The 8,009-nt window shown below is 35.7% G+C and overlaps 1 long non-coding RNA gene across 1 annotated transcript; it reads left to right on the top strand.

The window, feature by feature from the left end:
• Positions 1 to 774: 774 nt before the first annotated feature.
• On the top strand, positions 775 to 7,732 carry LOC136035632 (uncharacterized). Its single transcript, XR_010619487.1, has 2 exons — positions 775 to 899; positions 7,480 to 7,732. It is a non-coding gene; the product is annotated as an uncharacterized LOC136035632 (long non-coding RNA).
• The last annotated feature ends 277 nt before the right edge of the window (positions 7,733 to 8,009 follow it).

The following is an 8,009-nucleotide window of genomic DNA, read 5'->3' as shown; positions in this document are numbered from 1 at the left end:
TCATTCAGATAGATATCTTTTGAATAGTATTAGATAATGCAGTAACCAACAATTCATTCGTTTTCGCAAGCATAATTGGAGCTGTGTCATCAGTAAACATCAGGAGAGAAACATTAGTCTCTTTATAGATAAAGTAATTAAAAATAATGATAAAACGATTTTATTTTCAAACGCCTTATATGCTCATGCTGATCAGCGGCAATAAAGTCAGAAACATTATTCACAAGTGGCCAAAGAGAATTAGAAGGATCATTAACATAAACCAAAATAATAAAGGACCTAAAATAGACCCTTGGGGTACACTGCATCTAATTAGCAATTGTTGAGAAATTGAGCCAGATCTAAAAAGGGATGTAGACACAAATTTATAGCTGCTCATGTGCTTTTATTTTGCATGAATAATAGTTAAAAACGAAAGGTACGGAGATAAATAATTTCTAAAAAAAAAAAAAAAAGATAGCCAAGCAAGCCATTAAAGCTGCTAATTCTCTTTAATATGCTTTTATTTATATAGTTGCTCTCCAATCAATTTTGACTCTTAAAAAGGACACTAGAATCTCCAATTTCCAATCAAATGAGCTTCGTCCAGAGTTTCTACGACCAGTCATTCCGTACAAAGTGCCTTGGTGACAAAATTAAATAACAAATTCATTGTGCCTACTTCTCTTTTTATTTAGGCAGTGCTATTTCACTTTCTATGATGAAATATATCTAAAAAAGAAAGCTGATTAAAGGTTTATTTGCTGATAATTTATGTTTTTAATTTGCAGAAACTATTGAGCACTTCAGCGAAACCCAAAAAGTCGACAAAGAAGAATAAAGCAGGGAAACCCGGGGAAGCCCCCGCGGAAAACGGTGAAGCAGCCGTCAGTTCCGCTTGAGATATTATTTTTTGACTGGTAACGTTTTATTGATTATTCTCTCTTTCTTTTCTTTTTTCAATGTTCTATTGATTATTCTCTCTTTCTTTTCTTTTTTTTTTTCAATGGCATGCCTATAAGGATATAAAAATAGCGACACTCCTAGAAAATAAAACTGAAATCTGCAGAATCAAAGCGTAGCAGGTTATAGTCAGAGCTTATAGCTGTCTACTTCAATCAGGGATGTATTCAGAAGGGAAGAGCTAAGAACTTGCCCTGAAATCGCAAATTTTTCCCGAATTTCAGTGCACTGTTTGTTCAAATTGTCAATAAAACAGGCTTTTATTGCCATCCCTCTTCCTCCTGGACAAAATTCCATCTTCTTTGAGTAGCTTCAGTAGTGCCACCGTATAGAAATATACAGTGGCTTTATAAAGGCGTACAATGCTGAGCAATGAAGTTCGATCTCCTGTTTCGTGTTCTTAGCAGACGATTCAAAATAGTCGCACAAGGCCCAACTGGTGGGACTTTTAAACATAAAGATGTAGAAAGTCGTAGTATATAACAGTAGGCTTCAATTGTGCCACTATGAGAACACTTACAATGCCTAAGAAGAGTTAACGCAGAAGTTACTGGGACTTAGTTTAATGCAGTGTTTTAGTATTGAATGAATGAATGAACTTTATTACCCCTAAAAGTATAAAAACACAAAGTACGGAGTATTATAAATAAACAAAAAAAAAAAACGATAAACATCGAAAAAAAATTCAAACTAACAAAAGACAACATAGACTAATTAACCAGTATCAATATGGAAAAAAGGCTGCAGAGGGTCATACACCTGAATAAAGTTTAAGCTGATGTTAAAAATTTCAACTAAACTGACTAAGCTGATTTAAACTGTTGTTCAAAATTTTAATTGAACTGACTAAGCTGATTTAAACTGTTGTTCAAAATTTTAACTGAACTGACTAAGCTGATTTAAACTGTTGTTAAAAATTTCAACTAAGCTGATTTAAGCTGTTGTTCATAATTTCAGCTAAACTGACTAAGCTGATTTAAACTGTTGTTCAAAATTTCCACTGAACTGATGCCAGAACTAATTAAACTGATTTAATCTGAGGTCCAAAATTTCAAATGAAGTCCGTCTGAACTGACTAAACTGATTTAAACTGATGTTCCAAATTTACACTAATCTCCGCACGAACTGATGTTTATGGCGTAGGTCTTAGCTGAAATATCTCCTTTATCTTTCTGTTTTATTTAGTGGTGGAAAATCACCTTCGTTTATTTCATTTTGCTTTTCTTTTGTTAGTTTTTTATTTTTTTTTGTGAGAAACTTCGAAGAGGTATTTTTTCTTTAACAGTAAGAGTGGCTTTGCGGAGGTCTTCGCTGAAATATCTACTTTATCTAATCGTTGTAATCACTGGCTGAAAATCACCCTCGTTTTTTTTTTGTCTGTTATCTTTCTGCATTGTTTTGTCATATATCATTTTCTCAGTTATCTATTTTAGTAGTTCTTTATTTATTTTTATGGTACTTGGTATTTACCAAGTGACATATAGCGATCGCAAATTCTGTCGGTCTGTCTGTCGGTCCCGGTTTTGCTCGTTTAGGCACTTCCAGATAAGCTAGGACAATGAACTTTGGCAGGCATATCAGGGACCAGACCAGATTAAATTAGAAATAATTTTTTCTCCGATTTGACTTTCTGGGGGGGGGGGGAGTGGGGACGGTTAATTCGGAAAAAATAGAAAAAAATGAGGGATTTTTAACTTACGAACGGGTGATTGGATCTTAGTAAAATTTGATATTTAGAAGGAAATCGTGTCTCAGAGCTCCTATTTTAAATCTTGACCGGATCCGGTGATATTGGGGGGATTTGGAGGGGGAAACCATAAATCTTGGAAAACGCTTAGAGTGGAGGGGTCGGGATGAAACTTGGTGGGAAAAAAATACAAGTCCTAGATGCGTGATTGACATAACCGGAACGGGTTCGCTCTCTTTGGGGGAGTTGGGAGGAGGGTTAATTCTGAAAAATTAGAAAAAATGAAGTATTTTTAACTTACGAAGGAGTGATCGGATCTTAATGAAATTTCGTATTTAGAAGGACCTCGTAACTCAGATCTCTTATTTTAAATCCCTACCGGATCCAGTGTCATCGGGGGAGTTTGGGGGGGACCGGAAATCTTAGAAAACGCTTAGAGGGGAGAATATGAAAAAAAAGTATTTTTAACTTACGAAGGAGTGATCGGATCTTAATGAAATTTCATATTTAGAAGGACCTCGTAACTCAGATCTCTAATTTTAAATCCCAACCGGATCCGTTTCATTGGGGGGGGGGGGGTGGAAATCTTGGAACACGATTAGAGGGGAGAGATCAGGATGAAACTTGGAGCAAAGAATAAGCCCGTAGATGCGTGAGATACGTGATGAGATACATAAGTCGTTGATACGTGATTGACATAAACCGGATTGAATCCGCTCTCTTTTGGGGAGTTGGAGGGGGTGTTAATTCGGAAAAATTAGAAAAATCGAGGTATTTTTAACTTAAGAACTGGCGACCGCATCTTAATGAAATTTGACATTTAGAAGGAACTCATGTCTCAGAGCTCTTATTTTAAATCCCTACCAGATCTGGTGACATTGAGGGGAGTTGGAGTGGGAAACCGGAAATCTTGTAAAACGCTTAGAGTGGAGAGATCAGGATGAAACTTGATGGGTAGAATAAGCAAATGTCGTAGATATGTGATTGACATAACCGGACTGGATCCGCTCTCTTTGGGGGAGTTAGGGTGGGGGCCCAGTGCTTTGGCGAGTTCGATGCTTCTGGACGTGCTAGGACTATGAAAATTGGTTGGCGTGTCAGGACCCTGCACAAATTGATTTGATAAAGTCGTTTTCCCTGATTCGACCACCTGGGGGGCTGAAGGGAGAGGAAAAATTAGAAAAAATGGGGTATTTTTAACTTACGGGTGGGCTATCGGATCTCTGATGAATTTTGATATTTAGAAGGACCTCGTGTCTCAGAGCTCTTATTTTAAATCCCAACCGGCATTAAGCCTCTGATTTTCCTTTTAAATTAATATGGCTCTGAAGCATGGGTGCTCCGAAAAGCAGATGAAAATTTACTAGATGTTTTCCAGAGAAATTGCCTACGGATTGTTCTGGGTACCCGGCTGACTGACCGTACTCCAAACAGTAGGTTGTACGAAAAATTTTGGTTCAACCCCGCTTTCTAGGGCTATAATGAAAGAAAGGTTGAGATGGCTAGACCACGTTCTGCGGATGAAGGATGACAGTTTGTTGAAGATTGTCCTTTTTGGCCAACCGTCTGGGGCTACACGGAAAGCAGGTCGTCCTTGTCTGGGTTGGGAGTATGTCATAAATAAAGATTTAAAGGAAATGGGAACTTTCTGGGAGGATTTAAAGAGGGCGGTCTTGAATAGATTAGGTTGGAGGAGGAGCGTGCGTAGTTGATTTGGCCTCAGGCGGCTTGGTGCTACAGTGAGTTAGTAGTAGTAGTAGTAGTAGTAGAAAGTAGTAGTATTTATTCTTAGAATTTTGCCAGAGCTCTTGCCATATGAGTTCTTGGCTCTTTTCTCTTCCGACCTCATCAAAAGTGCCATATGAGCTCTTAGCTCTTGTTATCTTAACAGCTCACCTAGACATAAATAAAAATATAGTTGCTGCTCTAAGTAAATACATATGAAAAAATGTTTTGAGCTTGATAAACATAAAAACGTAGGAAGCGCTAGAAATTTTATGTCTCCCATAAAATTTTGAGGCTTAATTTTAACAAAATTTTCATTTATTAACAAGCTTCTTTTAATTCATTAATTAATTAATAATTTATTTTATATTTAATAGTTGAATTATTTAACTATTAATCTTTTTTAGTCCTGACTTGCAGAATTATTTAATTACTTAATCTTTTTTAGCGGACTGGTGAGAGGGAGGGTCCAATTTCGTGTAAAACAGAAGATAATTGATACATTTAGCTAAGTGCTCGTTGAATATTATGATATATTGTATTTGTAATTCTTGTTTTATTGGGTTCTATTTTCTTAGAAGAGATGTAAGTCTGGCAATATTGGCTTGGCTTGGCTGGCAATATTGATCGATGACGGTTTTGACATCTCTCGTGCCTGGGTAAAATCTTTATTAGCCCCCCTCCCCCTTGTCTCCCGTAAAATTTTCTGGCCTAATTTTATCAAAATTTTCATTTACTAACAGCTTTTTTTCAATTTATTAATTAGTTAACATTTTATTTTTTATTTATTATTTAAACTATTAAGTTATTTTGACTATTATTGTCTATTTATTTCATTAATCTATTAATTATTTTCATTTGTGAACTCCATCCTCTACTTCATTTAATAAAATAAAATTCAAAAAATTAGGAAATAATTATAACCATTAGATTATTTACTGGGAATTTTGCGCCCCCCTTAAATTTCTGCACAAGTTCCCTCTGTCTTCTTTCTAAAACTGCTTCTGCTTGTGATATCCATTTCAAAAATAAAACTTAGTCAAATATATAATTCACGTTTCCAAGGGTATCGCGGAAATATGTGCTATATGTATATATTTAAGTACTTCGGAATTAATGAAGCGAAATGCTAAACAGCAAAAGTATACCAAAAACTTGCATATCTGTGCATTAATACACGTCTTAAGATCTTTAAACAATAATTATTTAATCGATAATAATAATATTGTCAATTAATAATAATTAGTAAGCAAACAATAAGTTTTTAGCGATACTGAGTACTTTTTTTTCCAAAAGCCTAAAAAGGGCCACGCGCTTCTCAAAATCCTAATTCTAATTTCTCTTAAGCCCAATTTACTTCCCCTATAAGTTTTAAGACGCTTGGGAGAATCCATGGCTCCAATTATTAAAAATGCTTTTATAATGCCGGAACAAACAAAGTGTTATACACATTTATTTTTCTACTGAAACATTTGCGGAGGGAGGTTGTCAGAAGGGGTAAAGACCTATGTTCGTGCTCCAACCATACAAATTGAAAATCTTATACACGGTTCCGGTTAAAGCAATGTGTTGCGTGCCTATCTTCTGCTAATTAGCTGCTGGGGTGTAGGAGGGGATAACTTTCTTCATCAGATTCAATATCCTTCTGTGATTTCGATTAAACACAGTACGAACCTTTGTGCTAAAAAGAAGAGGGGGCAGATTTTGGAGCTGCTTCGTGCCGGCAAATATACAGATTCCAAATCATTAAAGGTTCCCAATTTACCCAACGTGCTACCTGCCTATCTTTCTTCTAAAAAGTTGGCACTGGGGAGGACTAATAACAGCTTGAGTGTATTGAATTCGGCTTTGTATTCCCATCAGGACTTGCTCGTTTTACGTCGAGTCAGAACTTAAACTGTTTTCAGCTTAATCGGGTCAATGTTCGTTTTTTTTTATCTGGTATATGAGTGTACTTGTCAACCTCTCGAAATTTCCAAAATGGGTTATGCTCAAAAATAAATCTGACCATACAATTGGTTTACTCTGTTGTATCACAGTGAATTAATGCTCTATTTCGCAATACGGAGTATCTTTTACGGGGATATATTCCAAGGAGGCGAAGTTGGACAACAAGATTGGTTCTAGTCCTTGTAAAAAAGATGCAGTAACTGAAACTTCAACTTGAACTCCTATACGTCAGTAATGTCTCTAGGGAATCGTTATCCATGTTCTATACAACTGATTTACTTATCTGTCTTGATAAGTCTTGTGACGTATCTGTCTTGGTTGAAAAGCGGATACTCTTGGTCTGAGCCACCTTTCTAATATGATTAATAAGAAAAGAACAAAGGTTAAGTTCTAATTACTGTACCAACGAGATAATTATTAAAGCTCAGGGAGCTCGCGTGATACCATTCTTCTGTTCATATTAAAAAAAGTCAAATGACAACTGCCAATGAAAAATGAACAAAACAGCACTTCAGGTTGATGAGAATGTGCTCTTTTTTATCTTCACATTTGTTCTACTTATTCTAAGAAGATAATTTGACGAAGTGTTAAAAACTGGTGCTGCTGGAATAGAGCTCTCCACTGGAGCATCTCAAGAACAAACAAAACCTGTCCTTTTCAGCTCCTAGAAATGATTATACTCGGCTCTCCAAAATGTAGTTGCATATTGATCCGTCCGATTTGAAATTCAACCTTTTCCTAAAATTGCAGGGTTGCCACATTCCCGAAACAAACCGAAACCGGTGGGAAAAAAAGTGTAGAACAGTAGTGTTTCTCCTGAAGAACAATGAATTTAGATCACGCTCGGTGGATGAATTATGAATTGTGTTGCATTTTATGACGTCATACATTTTGGCCCTACAGAATGAACGATACGTATATCCCTCGAGATGAGTTTGACGAACATGAATGTGAGGGGCTATCGATATTCTCGAAGAGGAGCTTCCTACATTTTATAGTATTTTGGGGATTTTTTCTCGTGAGTACTTGAAGGAAACCTAAGGAAAATATCCCGTCATCCGCCTCCGTCCTAGTGTCTTTGTGTATATTTTTTTTTTAGCTTTTTCACATGGTTGTTCTTTGTGTTAGTTAGTTAGTTGTAATGATCAACCTTAATTTTTATTTTCTTTTTTCAGGTTTTACCATCTTGGTGATTTTTGACTGATTGTCAAATGCCATAGATAGAATTCCTTTTGGTATTTAGTTCTTTCTCAGTGAAATTAAAAAGTGTGATAAGCTCTTATGGCGTTTATTATAAAGACCTGAGAATATGTTTATTTAAAAGTGTCCTATGTGGTTTTTAAGAAAAATCTGTTTCTCAAATACTTTGGTGGTAAAGTGACCTAAATGGTATTCTCATAGAAAACAATAAAAAATTATAACTCAAAATTATTCTTGTTCGTTTTGATTAGACTTAGACTTTATTAAACAAGAAACGATATACATAAATCTTATACAAAAGAGACAGGGAGGCAACTCGTTTTGTCTCCTTTAACAAAAGAGAGAGAAAAAAGAAGAAGGAATTACACCCCAAGAACTCGCACGCCTTGTTTTGGACAATTTGGAGTTTTCGTAAATGTGAATGGAATGTCAACATCCAAACGGTCGGGCAATATTGAAAATAGCATTCAACTAATGAAAAATATAATTTTAACATTATTTGGTA

This window comes from Artemia franciscana, chromosome 14, assembly GCF_032884065.1.
Source record: "Artemia franciscana chromosome 14, ASM3288406v1, whole genome shotgun sequence".
NCBI classification, from domain to species: Eukaryota; Metazoa; Arthropoda; class Branchiopoda; order Anostraca; family Artemiidae; genus Artemia; species Artemia franciscana.
The sequence above is the reverse complement of the archived record's forward strand: the minus strand, read 5'-3'. Positions and strand labels throughout refer to the sequence as shown.